This window comes from Passer domesticus, chromosome Z, assembly GCF_036417665.1.
Source record: "Passer domesticus isolate bPasDom1 chromosome Z, bPasDom1.hap1, whole genome shotgun sequence".
Taxonomy (NCBI): Eukaryota; Metazoa; Chordata; class Aves; order Passeriformes; family Passeridae; genus Passer; species Passer domesticus.
This window is the reverse complement of record NC_087512.1, coordinates 56495630-56509729: the sequence shown is the minus strand read 5'-3', so window position 1 is coordinate 56509729 and position 14100 is coordinate 56495630. Positions and strand designations below refer to the sequence as shown.

General features: G+C 42.2%; 1 protein-coding gene across 10 annotated transcripts in view; it reads left to right on the top strand.

The window, feature by feature from the left end:
- The first annotated feature begins 249 nt into the window (after positions 1-249).
- Positions 250-14100, top strand: part of PAM (peptidylglycine alpha-amidating monooxygenase) — a 118661-nt gene continuing 104810 nt past the window's right edge. For 4 of the 10 annotated variants that reach the window (XM_064404927.1, XM_064404926.1, XM_064404924.1 and 1 more), the window contains exon 1: positions 251-389. The gene's annotated coding sequence lies outside the window, so the exon portion shown is untranslated. Of the gene's footprint in view, positions 390-661; positions 882-14100 lie in introns of those variants that run through there. The other 6 variants (XM_064404925.1, XM_064404928.1, XM_064404919.1 and 3 more) reach the window with 6 other exon arrangements.

Sequence of the window (14100 nt, the reverse complement as noted above, 5' to 3'; positions counted from 1 at the left end):
TGCCCTGTGGACCCCAGACCCTTCACTGAGAACACGGAACCCTCCCCTGACGACTCCAGGCCTTCCCCTGCCAACCTCAGCCCCCCGCCTATAGCCGCAGACCCACCAGTCCCCGCTCCCGGCCCGGCCCAGTCCGACCCGGGGCAGATCAGACCAGAGAGGGCTCGGACAGCGCCTCCCAGCGCCGCAGTCCGGCGCAGCTGCCGAGCCGACGTGCGCGCCGCCGCGTCCCCCGCGCAGGGGCGGGGCGGAGCGCGAGGGGGGCGGTCCCGGGGCGGTGCAGGAAGGGGGTGCGTCGCAGCGGCAGACCTCAGTGTCGGCGTCGTTGCTGGCAGCGGCCGGGCAGATCGGCCGGGAATCAGCGGTGTGCCGTGGCGCGCCTTCGTCCCGTGAGTTCCACCTGCTCCGCGTTCGCCCGGGCACGGGGGCTGCGGGGAGGGGAGGAGCGGGAGCAGAAGAAGGGGATACTTTGAGTTGCGGTGATTCTCCCGAGCCCCGCGGCGGTGCCGGTGCCGCGCCTTGGCCGGACATTCGGCGGGCCGCGCTCGGCGCTGCCTCTGCCTGGGTACACGTGCGGCGGCGGCGCCTGCGCACTGCCCGAGGCGCGGCACCTCCCGCGGATGTCTTGGGGCGGGTTCCCGGACACCCGGGGGCCGCTTAGCACCGCGGTGCGGGTGCCAGGAACAGCTCTTCTCCTGCAGACTGCGGTGGCTGCGGCGCTGAGAGGCGGGGGTAGCTCTATCCCGCCCTCCCTGTCTCTGGCTGAGCACTGCCGCTGCCGCCTGAGGGGGTGGATGCGGCAGAGCCTCCGCTCTTTTCACCGGGACTTTGTGTTCCGTGCAAACCCGACGGGAGGGACGAGCTTCCCCGGGACGGCCGAGGTACGGCGCGCTCTCCACCGCCAAATTTTCCCCCGACGCCCCGCGTCGCCAGCACGAGCCGCTACGGGCAGCGAGCGGGGCCGTCCCGGGGCCGGTGCCTCCCGCCCGTCATCGGGTCCGGCTTAAAGGGCCGGGCGGCATGCCGGCGGTGGAAACATGGCTGCATGCGGAGAGGCAGAGCCCCTCCGGACTTTGGCGCTGGCCCGCTGGCGCTGTCATTTCTTCACCAAAGGGTGTCCAGCCATGAGAAGCATTCAAGTGCTGTCATTTTGTTAGTTTCGACTTCCAGCTGTTTCGAGTAGCGTATGGTTCCCGACTGTCGCTGGGAGTGTCTTTTTTTTTGTTTGTTCGTTTTGTTGTTGTTGTTGGGGTTTTTTGTGTGTTTTTTTTTTGTTTGTTTGTTTGTTTTGTTTTGGGTTTTTTTGGTTGTTGTTTTTGTTTTGTTTTGGGGTTTTTGTTTATTTTTTTTGTTGTTGTTAAGCCTTCACTCCTCATTCTGTTCCTTTAAAACTCATGTATTAATTTCAGTCATTACTATCAAAATATATATTTTTGTGTATCAATCTCTTACAAATTGGTTCACACATATTTTTGAATGTGCCATATAACTATCCACTTGCCAGAGCGTGGTTGTGCTGTGAGAACTGCTATGTGAAGGGGTGGGTCCCAAAGCTCTTCGGCAATGGTAAAGCCATGGTCAGTTCTGCAGTTGACTTATGGACTGCAAACACAGAGGTGCTGTCATTGGCAGGTTGGTAGGTTTTACTGTAGACTGTTGTCACATTGCCTACTGTATGCTTGCAGATAAGTAAGTGTTCTTATAGATTGGAATAAAAAAAATATAATTCACTAGCATTAGTTGGAATTTTTAAGCTACTTATTAAAAAAAAAGTGTTTGGCATGGAAATGGAAGTCTTCTTACAAGATAACAGGCATTTTTTGTGTCACAAATCTCTGTGATCTGTCACTTAATATGAATCAGATGTTTTGTTTCCTTTTTGATTTGGGGCACTCCTTTTCTTTCTTTGCAGGTATTCTCACATTAAAAACATTGGTAATAAATATATAGCTTTCTGAAAATAGCAGTTTAATACCAAAATTTTAACTGAACTTAATTTTTTTAGGTACTGATGTGTTGGATTCTTGTTTATATTTCTGTACTGTGCTGTAGATCTGAAATCATGAGTCTGTCTTGTACTGTAAATCTGAAATCAGGGGCTAATTTTCAGAAATAACTTTGCTGGAAGACTGAAGCTGACTAGTTTGCTGACTAGTGCATGTAGAAAGAATGGAAAGTGGGTTGAATTTAGACCTTAGGTACTCAGTTAGTTTCTTTGATATGGCAATCTCACTGTTGGGACAGGTGAAAATGAGAGAGATAGGAGGTAAGGGCTAGCAAGTAGCCAAAAAAGATATTTCCTTTGACATATGGAGGCAGAGGTCTGCACAAGTGTATGTGCAAGCAAGCTTAAAGTAATCTCAAAGATCCAATCCAAAATACAAATCCACCATTTTGATGCTTTATCTGCTTTCTTGTCAAGTGAGAGAGTCTCAGGGCTCCCAAGTGTCAAATAATACCAGATAGGATTGAATCTGCGTGTTGTGGAGGTTATTTCCCTGCATGTGGCTGATACCATAAAACAGTCAGAGAGAATGTTTTTTCTTGATTTCTTAGAGGTGAATCCAAAGGAGCTCTGTTGTAAAATGCATGTTCATTGAAGACAATTCTTATCACATTGCTTCTTATCACATTGCTTCTGTTTTACGTGTAGTAATGGCTCAAAAGGTGCCAAGAGGTTGGGATTTGTTCTGAAGTTCTCATTTTATAGCTTGACAGAAGTATTCATGTTGTATGCTCAAAAATGATGGCATGCACAATGCAATTAAGACTATAAGTTAAAGCAATTTCATAACTTGCCAGGTTTCCATTTAATCCATTAAATTGGATCTGACCATTGCTTGTGATATTCAAGATGAATAAATCTCCTGGGATATTTATAGTAGTACTATCCAAAGTTACAACTACTGCAAAGAGAGCTTTGAAATATATCACAAATGGAGCTAAACAAGCTAGAAAAAGTATTTATAGTGTATACTATTAAAGCAACTGCTAACAATTAGTATTAAATACTTAAAAGAGTAGATACTATATCTACTATGGTAGATACCATATCTACCATATTCAGTTTAGTACTAGTAGGCTATACCATGTTAGTTGTCTTGCGTCTTGAGAACGAGATATAGTGCTGGCTGATCTGAGCAAATTTTTGCTAGACTGGTTTACCAGCCTGATCTAATATGACAGTCTGTATAGTCAAAATATTCTGAATAATTAAAAAAATGTCTCTACTTAAGGCATCCAAGTTCAATGTAATGTTAAAGTAGCAGAAAGAAACACTGGACGTTCTCTAACTAGTAAGAAATATTTTCTTCATGCTTCAGAGCTTGAGCCAATCAAATGAATGCAAGGTGTTTTTCAAGGCACAACTGTTTTCCTCCTTTCTTCTCTCTTTTTCCTCCCTTTTTCCCCCTCTTATTTCCTGTCCACTCCCCTCTTTTTTCTCCTCCCCCTTTATTTTTTTTTTTGTCCTCTTCTTCCTCTCTCCTATTTTCCCTTATTCTTTTGCTCCTCTTTTACTCTTTCTTTCCCAAGTCCTTTTTCATCACCTTCCCCCACTTCTGTCACCTCCCCCCCTTTCAGCTTTCCCTCCTGTGTTTTGCTTTTCCTCACTACTTCTCACCTTTTTCTTCCCCTTTCACACTTTCCCCCCTTCTTTTTTTCCTCCTTTTTGTTTTTTACCTCCTTTCTAAGGCAGTCAGGACATAAAAAATTGAAATGCATAGGGCAACAGAAAGACAGTGAAAATTTACAACATACTCCTTATTGATTAAGCCCCTTCATTTCTCTGTGATAAGTGAAGGACTCTTTCATTTTCTCTCAACCTTGCCTGTACTCAAATGCAGTGTCTTCCAGTGGGCCATGGTAAGGAGGAGAGGGTGCTATTTATAAATTGTTTAGGCATGCAGAATCAACTAAAAGCATTTTCCTGCAGAAAGATGTAAAAGTTATATCTGAAAAACTTGATTGAATAGATCTCAAATTTTATTGGTTACTTCATAAGTTATATGAAACAAATATTTCAATGTGAATTTGTATTAAGGGTATGTGGGAATGCAAGTGTGGAGCACTTTTGTTATGACAACATTCTGGAAGCATAAAGTAAAATGAGGTAGGATTTTGAGCTATAACTTGGGACCATGTGAGCAAAGAACAAGTACTCACAAAAATCGTGTAGTATATATGGGAAGCAAAATTTATAGTTAATGTGTTTTTTTGAAGCACTGTTTTTCGGGTATACATTTTAAATTTTGGGGTTTATTATTACTAACATTGAGAAACAAGCTAGGTAGAGATTTTCTTTCAAATCTATGTGAGAATGTGAATGAAATTGAATACTAGCCTCTGAAAAGGTACACATAGATTGTATATGAGGCAATGCCAGAAGAAAGCAAGCTTTTCCCATTTGTTTAATAGGTGAAGGTCAGGCAATAAGTTTCTAAGGAAGACACTTAGCAGTCATTAGTTGGAAGAGCTCTGTTGCAGCAGTACTCCAAGCCCTGTGAGCACTTCCTATGCATTGTAGAGGAAGGGGTTTTCTTGCTTTCCCATCACCCATCAATGTTTTATTGACAATGAAAATACTCAGCAGAACCCACCTTTTTATGCAGAGAACAAAGTGTGTTTTGCAATAAAAGGCAATAAAATAATAACTTTGTCTCTTCATGCTGCAGTGATGACGTTCCTGCATTTTAGGCAACAGATGTAACTTGACAAGTACTCTAGTTTAAGATATCAAGGTTCTGCAATAGCCAAACAGAGTGTGTCATCATATGATATGAGAGTTTAAAGTGCAGCAGCTCACAATGGATCACTGGATAGGTGGAAACATGACTTCTACTTTTGAACAAGTTAATTTTTGTAAAGTTGTATTTGAAGTCTCGTAGATTTTTGTCATCCTTTCATTTCTTGCTTTTGCAGTCCTACATTTATGAGGACCAGGGCAGATGGCTATCTTGTCAGTATGATTACTTGCAGTGACAAGGGAGAAAGAGATGCTGTTTACCAAGTCCTCACTGTGTATTTTGTTTTATTCTTGACTGGTGATGATGTTGCATGATCTTTGCTTTATATTCCCTTTGGACAAATAATGCTGAAGGAGATGTTGAATCATATCCTATTTGCTGATCCATGAATGTAGTATGGTCTCATACTCCATCACTGCCTCCCAGTTCCAGTCCACAGTTACCAATATTCTTTTTTTGATCTTATGGTTCTGCTTGGTTGTTTAAAGTCCTGTTCTAGTACTTTAGTCTGTACTGTTGTACATTTGTGGTCCTAGTGTACTAATACAAGGATAAAATACAAGTACTTTACTGTAGAAATCCCTACAAAACAATGGTATCTCAAAAGTTTGTCTTTGTAAAATTGTCTATCTCTGTGTCAGAGTCCTTAGTGTATAGGGTTAATCAAGACTTAAATAAGCAAAAACAAAAAAAGTTTTCTGCTGATCATCATATGTTGCAAGTATCCTATTTGCTTTCAGTTTTCTGTGTTGTATATGCCTCAGGTCTTCATGCTTGAACAAAAAAAGGGATTATTAGTCTTTCATATTTGGGAACAAAAACACATTGAGGAAATGATTATATTGAACTTAAGGTTTCTAAGGTTTGTGAAATTTTTTTTTTTTTGAAGAACAGGATGAAGTTGACACTAGAGGGCCACTGCAAAGCTATAGAAGATTTGTTAACAATTACTCATTTTAAAAATTAGGGTGTACAGCATACCCTTTCTGGCTTGTTTCAAAAATGCCAGTCCAATTTTCAATTTGAATTATTCAGTCTTTGTATATACTCATTGTTCTTGTTTAGTGTCATTCAGTAGCTTAATTCATACTTTGTTCTCTGTAGATACTTCTGTATAGAGAACAGTTATTACAGTCATGTTTACTTTTAGACTTCATGTTGTTGGGTTGAAAAGTCTAGATTGTCTTTGTTTCATTACATACTGGGAAAAATAAGAAAACTAGTGGGTTCAGCTTGGAAAAGAGAAGGCTGAAGAGACCTCACTGCAGACTGCAGCTTCCTCAAAGGAGGAAGTGAAGTGGATGATGTGGATCTGCTCTCTCTGGGGAATGGTGATAGGACACAAGGAAGAGGAATAAAGCTGAATCAGAGGAAGTTCAGATATACAGATATAGGGCTACATTTATGAAACAGTTAATGAAATTACCATGCAAAACCTTGTTTCAATTGTTCTTGTTTAACCATTCATTTTGAATTTTTTTTTTTACATCTTCTAATCCACTTTCATCACATTTAATAATCCCCCATGTTGTAGTATGGATGAAAAAATAGCTAATCTCCCCATCCCTGACCAGCTCCACCACATTTTCTTTTGTCTTGGGGAATGATCTTTTGTTTAATTGAAGAAAGATGGTATAATTTGCTAAGATAATGTAAGTATATATTTTTCTGTCACTCTGTTTCTAATTTCTCTCAGTTTCTAATTATTTTTTACCTCAAAATGTGTTAAATTTTCTTTTCTCTTTGATTCACTTTAAATAAAGCACCTTTATTGAAACTAAGGTTAATTAATTTACTTGTAAGTAGCAGTACATTTCCATGGTACATTTCTAAACTACGGGATTCTGGTCAACCTTGACATCTTAGATGGCTGTCGTACACTTACCAGAGTAAGTTTCTGTATGTCTGTACAGTCTACAGATTGTAACATTGACAAGTTACCAAATATTGATGGTGAAGTCTTCCAGTTGAAGGTTGAGGTGGTGTTTTGCTGTGAAGAGAATAAGAGAAGTGCAAACAGAGACTAGAAGAGAATGTAGAGAGAAGTAGGTGAACTGAGGAGGAGGGGAAGTGTTGCATTGAAGGTCAGTCTGTGGGAGCAAATGGGCCTCAGTCCGTGCGAAGAAATGTGGTGGCTGTAGATACCATTGGGACCATGACCTGGTAGGAGAAGGAGAAACTGTGAATTCTGGGCGGACAAGGATCTGGATCAAGAGAAGAAAACTGGAATAGAAGATCAGCTTATATGAGCTAGTGACTGAAAAAAACTGAAGTGAAAGACTGTAAGGTTGAAAATCAGGCTAATGTGAAGTGAGGTGGAAGAGAAGAAGAAAGTCTGGAATGGATCATACAACTAACCTGTGTCACAGTAAATGTATTACTTCTTATATCTTTAACAGATATTTAAAGGATTACATTGGTAATTATTGAGAATAGTCAAATGCTTTGTTCTGTGAGATTCATTAACATGCATTCATTAATCAGCATAACTAGTTTGCAGTTATGCTTACCTTCTTCATCCTTATCTTTTCAGGAAGCCATAGCTTTTTCTTTTAGAAGCACATACCCATCTGTGATTTGTAGTTCCTCCCGCTACCCCTTCCCAGTTGAGTTAACACTGTGTGAAACTACACCTTTACATCTGTTCAGATACTGAAGGTGGTTGTAGTTGAGTGTTTTATCAAGAATAATAACAGTGCTTATTGCTTTGTGACTGTTCCAGGGTGTCAGTGATTATTTTGCTTTACAAGTCAGCTTGCTTTAATAGAATTCTCCCTGACTCTGACTCACGTGCCCTAAAGCAGGATTGAAGAAAAGGAATCTGAAAACAGATCAAGTCAGTTTTGCCTGCTTACAGCAGTCCACTTAAGAGGGAGATGGGAAAGCTAGTGTTTGTTTTAAATCTCAGCTCTGTTGCAGAGTTCTGTGCTGTATTCTTTAGTTTTCCAATAATTATTTCTATTCAGATTGGTTAAATTCTGTTGGTTTTAATTCCTTTTGTAAGCATGTTGTACCCTGACCTCAAATTAGGAAGATGGATTTTATGGTAATAAGCATCCCAGTCTCATTATGGCAGAGATTAAAGATTTGTGCTGGATTTGAAAGCATCCTTTTTATCCTGACTTTGAAATACGTACTGCTCTCTGCTTGTTTACTGTTGTTTGTATTGGGACAATGTCAATGTATTTTAATCACCATTTTGTGAATGTTAATTTACTGTGGTCCTTTCAGAAGTTAATTTGCTGTAGTATCTAGTTTGGAGAATCTAGCTGTTCTTATAAAAGCTGTTAGTATATAACATAGTTTTATTACACACGGCAGTTACTGGAATGTTAATTAAACAGTGATTTTCAGTTTTGTTTCTTTTCAACCAAAAAAGGTTTTTTTGTCTTTTCTTTGATTGTCTCACCCAGCTTTCTGCCTGTGAGATTAATATAGGATCACAGAGTGGTTGAGGTGGCAGGGAGCCTTTGGACATGATGTAGTTTAACTTCACCCTAGTTAAGTTGGACCAGCTATATCAGGTTTCATATGACTGTGTTCACTCAGGTTTTGAGTAGTTCTATGGATGGAGACTCCGCAGCTCCTCTTGGCAGCTTTTTCTCATGCTTGACCACTCTTATAATGAACAAGTGTATTCGTTTTTGCATGTAGAATTTCTTCTGATTCAATTTATCCCTGTTGACTCTTTTCTAGTCAGTGTACACTGCTGTAGAAAGTCGTACATGCTTTCATCCCATGTTGATCAATCTTTTGTTTACGTGTATTGATTAGGTTTCACCCCGTCTTAAGCAGGCCTTCTCTTCAGGCTGTAAACAGTCCCACCTCTCCTCATATGACAGATGCTGTAGTCCCTCAATCAGCTTTGCATCCTGTGTTTGGTCTTGTGCTGTATGCCCATGTCTCTTACACTAGGTTGGACTCCACCTGTGTGCTGTGTCCACCTGCTGCTATATGGTAAGGGTCCACCTCTGGAAATGGCTTGAAGCTGTTTTTACTGATGGCTTTGCACACCTGAAAATGTGTTTCTTTAGGATGTGATCTCAAAATTTAAAGTAGGCTTAAATTGTTAGTTAATAAGCTGAAGTAAAATGTAGTAATTTATGTGAAATTACCTTCCCATAAGGAATTTCCTATATAATTTTCCTAGGAAGAACAATTATCTTTAATATTTTCCTGAAGTCACAAGTGTCACAGCTTGGTAGTGTGTCGTGTTCCACTGTGGGGAACTGCGGGGTGTTCTTTGAAAACAGATGGTCTAGGATGAAAATAAGTCAAATGAGACAGTATTGTGTCTGAGAACCGTTTATTGGTAACAAAAAAAGAGGGAGTTGACCAACTAAAGAGGACTAGAAAAGACAGAAAAAGAAGGAAGGAAGGCGAAAAATAATGGAGGGGGGAGAAAGGGGAGACAGAAAAAGCGGGCATTACCACCAGAAGTCAGGGAGTGCCATCGACGTCCAAGTGTCAGGGAGTGTGTGCACGCTGCCTGCTGGGGAGCCTGCGCAGCTGTCGGAGAGACACGGCTCCCCAAGCACAGCACCCGCGGCCACGGGCAGCTGGACAAGAGGTGAGTGAGGGAGGGGGCCCTCGGGCGGGAGGTCTAGAACGCTGGACAGGACTGCCGTGGGGATCGTGGTTGCGGTCTGGACCGGCGCAGCAGGGCTAGAGGCAGGCAGTAACGCAGGAATGAAGCAGGTGGGGCGTCGGTCAGGAACACGGGGAGGCAGGACAGGCGACGGCTGGGACAGGCGAGGGGTGGGGCAGGACACAGGCTACACACAAGGCTCGGAGGTCAGCCAGTGTCCAGCCAAATGCCCAGGGAGAGGGAGGGTGAGTACTTGCGGGAGAGTAAGGGCCAGCCAGGGCAAAAGAGCCAAAAGGCGAGCTAGAGCCAGGGCAAAAATGACAAAAAACAGGCTAGAGCCAGTGATACGCGGACCTCAAGCCTGGGCAAAAAGACAAGACCAAATGCCTCAACATAGAAAGCCCTGACTCAAAAAGCCTGAGTCAAAAAAGCCCCAGAGCTTGTGACTTAGTTATTTTTATGCCCCCTGTCTCCTCCTATGATCTGCCTGCTGACAGGAGATCACTGGCACAGACCTCCAACGTTCCACTGCAGTCCATTGGTGGAGACCTTTTTCCATCTGTTGGAGAACCCCTCTGGAGGGTGCAGGGTCCCTTTTGGTCTGCTGCCTGCCTGTCCCATGTGAGACTTGAAATGATTGCCAGACAAAATATCCCCAGAGACACATTCTCCCATTTTCTCCTAGTTGCCTCCTGTAAGTGGCACATGTGCAATCCCTCCCCCACATGCCTCTGACATGAGAGAGAGAGAGAATCTAAATTAAGTCAGCTCTTCACATAGTGGCAGTAAGTTATTATGGTCTTTCTGCCATGGAATGGACTTATTCTATTAACTCTGGAATACCAAAGATGTTTCAGCATTTTAGTTTGTATGAAAGAAAGTTGAAAGCTCTCATTGATGAAAATTATTTTGCTCTGTAAGAGATCAGTAGTACATAGTAAGGGCAAGGTAAAGCGATCTCTTCAAGGGTCATCAGAGCATGGAGATCTTCCCCCACACACCCATTTTTGAGGCTCCCTTTGCAGTCATCCTTGGATGTTAATCAGCTCTTTTGGCCTTTTAGTTCCCACTAGAGTGTCTTTTTTGCCTAAAACTATGCTGGACAGGTGTGACTGAGCATCACGGTCACTCCCAGGTTGCCAACGGATGTTACTGCAGGTTTACTGTAACTGTGAGAATTCCCAGGGAGAATGCCCACGTGTACTGTCTGGTTGAAGGAATGGGAAGCATAATTTTTGCAGACTACATGTTGTAGAATGTATAAAGGAGTATCGGCAAAGTGTTGTGAAATTATGGACATAGTTTCTGGCACCTGGGCCAGTATCTTGGCAGGGATCACTGTAAACAAGATTGTCCTTCCAGTACCAAGGTGCACCTTCCCCTCTGTCTCAGACAGGAGCCTGTTGTCTGTTTCTGTGTGGTGATGACCTGACAATAGTTTGTAAGTGTTGTAACCTTGGACTCACACCCTCCTGTTCTGAAATATTAATACTCTTGTTGGCACTATTGGCCAAACCCACCAAAGGGCAGGTAGGTGGACAAATTCACAACTGGTTTGTGGTAAGTCTTTTAGTATGCTTTATTAAACTGGCTCCACAGTGTTGATAGGAATATGTGATAAACTCATGTTACCTGGTTCACCATCCTGCAAGTGGGCCATTTCTCCTGGAAATAATGACCCTTATTTGATTTAATGCAAGTGGGAATACCTAACCATTGATTTAAAAAGACCTTTCATAATGACCTTCTGGTTGGCACAGGAGGTGGGCAATACAGTCAGGTGCTTGTAGATGTATCTGCCAGCACCAGTATTTATTGCAAGCCCTGGCCTTTTGGAAATGGCCCTGTGTAATATCTGTCAGGTGTGGCCTGGGACCACCAAGTGCTCTGTCTTTCCCTAATGCTGTTGTGGCAGTTTTTCTTACTTGTATTATTTGTCTATTATTAAAGACATTTAGAATGATCTCTCTGGAGCAAGGATTGCCTCTTATTTTGTCTCCATTTATAGATGGCAAATATCCCTGAATTACTTGATTTCATAGGGGAGTCCACTCAGCTAACACATCATCACTAGTGGTTATTGAAGAAATACTTATCTTAGGTAACTGAGCAGCAGCAGCAGCATTGTGTTCCTGCAGTAGCTCTCCATGATTTGCAGTATAGGCATCTACATGTCTCTCATGGCTAAGCAAGCAAGCTTTTATATACTGGACCCCAGTGAGGTTTACTGTGTATCATCCAGTCATTGCTTCTCATTTCCTAGACCACAGTGTGAAACCTTTGTAAGCCCAAAAGTCAGAAAGAAGACTTCTGAAGCAGATTGCTCTTCCAGCACCATAGATACAGTCATTAATTCAGTGCATTGCCTGCTCCTCCCTTTCTTTGATAGATTAGGAAGGTTTGCTCAGCCATTTCAAAGAATGTTGCTTTCCATTGCAGTTTTTCTTTTACATTTATGTCCAGTCAGTGAAACATTATTATCTTGGGTTAATTGCTTGTACAGTGGTAACTGCTATGCCCAAAGTAGAGGCACACTTGTTACCCAGGACAATATGTCCTGTTTTCTCCTGTAAGGCACTTACTTTGTTTTGGCTGGGAGATGTAAGCTTAGAAATGCACCATTTCCACTTGATCTTTTTTTTTCTTATTATATGATTTTCATATCTGGGCCAAATATTGTATAAATTGCCTCTGCAACCATCCTAAACCAAGAATTTTCTGTATTTCTACTTTGCATTTCTGCTATATAAAGTATGATTTGTTCAGCTAATTTAGGCAACATTCTGTAAAGTGCCTGCCAAATTATTCTTCCAAATTTTGCTCCTGGTTCAGTTTCAGTTCTCTGAATTTTCTTAGGGTTCATTTCCCAGGCATGGTTTTACATTGCCTCAGTGACATTACTCAGTGTTTCTCCCACTTCTTGTTCAGTGATGTGGATAGCATCATCCCCCTAACAGAGTGATTTACAATATGGGGAAGTGTGGTTAGATAAAAGGTAGGAAAATAGAGACAGTGGTGAAGGTAATCTGGCCCCTAAGGAGTTACAGCTGTGCTAATTATCAAGCATAAGAACAAGCCTGCTCTTAATAGGCCACAGCTGGATCCAGTTAAGAGGGGTATTATAAAAGAGGAGGTTGGCTGGTCGAGAGGAGAGATGGAGTTTGTTGGCTGTGCTGAGAAGGAGTCAGTGCTGTGAGGGGCTGCGTGTGAGAAACCACCGAGAAGGTACGGAACCTTGGCAATAGGACAGCAACAGGAAAGTAGTGAGGTCTTCCAAAGACCGGGCTACCAGCCCATGGCAAATTGTGGGCCTGTGCTGACACCTTGATGGCGATACGATACTGTGGGGGTGTATTGCTGAACTTGAGATGAGTGTGTGGATTGCTGCTCTGGCTCATTGCTGCTCTGGCTGCTCTAGCATTCCAAAGAAAGACTTCACTGCATCCCATGCCACAGCTTCAGATACAGCTCACTGGCTCAGAAGGTTTCGGCACTTAATCTTTGTGTGGGGCAGCCTTGTTTAGCAGCCGGTAGCCAGCTGTCATTCTCTGGGAGCAGTCAGGCATCATCACTATTTAGATGGTGCTGCTAAAGTGGAGAATGGGCCCTCTGAATGACTCCAGCCTCTGACAGCTGCAGTGGTCTGGATGATCTTTATGTAGCCTCTGGCCTGTACCATTTTAATGCAATCCATTTTCAGTAAGTCTCCAAATCACCAGGATCTGTAGCAACTTTTCTCACAGTGATAGCAGGAACCCCAGAACAATATTTGCCTCCCTGTTGTCTTCAATGCTTTTCCTGCCATCAAGTCATACATAGTAATATATTGATGTACTTACCTGCACTTTTTCTGGAAAAGACAAGTAGGAACCCAGCTGTAATACCAAAGAAGTAAAACAAGTTTCTATGTTGTCCCCTTTCCTGTCTCTCCAAGTGATTAATTGTAATTAGTTTATTTATTAGGTATAGGGATGGCACCCTGTGAAGTACAGTCACCTCAGGCCTATAACCGTCAGAACCACCACCCACTGGCAGATATGAATGCTGCAGTGTACTGCCAACACAATATAAGGTTTGTTAACTTTCTGTGAGATCTCAGCCACCCATTTCACCTTCAAGACCGAGATCCAGTGGGGAAGACCCAGATCCAGTTAATTGATATAGGGTTTGTATGTGAGCTACCAAATTGGGGTAGGGAATGGTGCTGGTATACCAGGAGTACTCTTTTCCTGAATAGGAAAGCAGTAGGTATACTTATGTCAGCGATGGAGAGAGATGGGTAGACTGACTCAGTGATCAGACTCTGATTTTATTGTGGGATACAAGCGTTTATATACTATTTTAGGGAGACTAGAAATGTGTATTACAGTGATTAGGTTAAAATCACATACACAAACTTATGTATATAACAATATCTCCTGCTTGCAGAGTTTAATAGGATTTTCTTTTTCCAGTAAACCTGTCTGATTTGATCTTCTTGCAATCTAGGTCTAATTTTCAAAGTTCCGTTTGCTTTTGCCAAGGCATCCTGTTATCAAATCTCTTATGTTAAGCGGGTCCAAAGTCTATCATCTGTCTTGTGTCCCCCAACATTCCAACATACTTAGTCTATCCACTGCCCTGATTTGTTTTTGTGGTCTATTTTTATATTTTCATTGTTTATATTTTTTTCTGATAAATTCTCATAAACCATCCTTTCATGGTTTTCTGTCAATTTTGTATTTTGGGATTCTAGACTGGAGTAAAATTTACAACATTTCCTTTTGT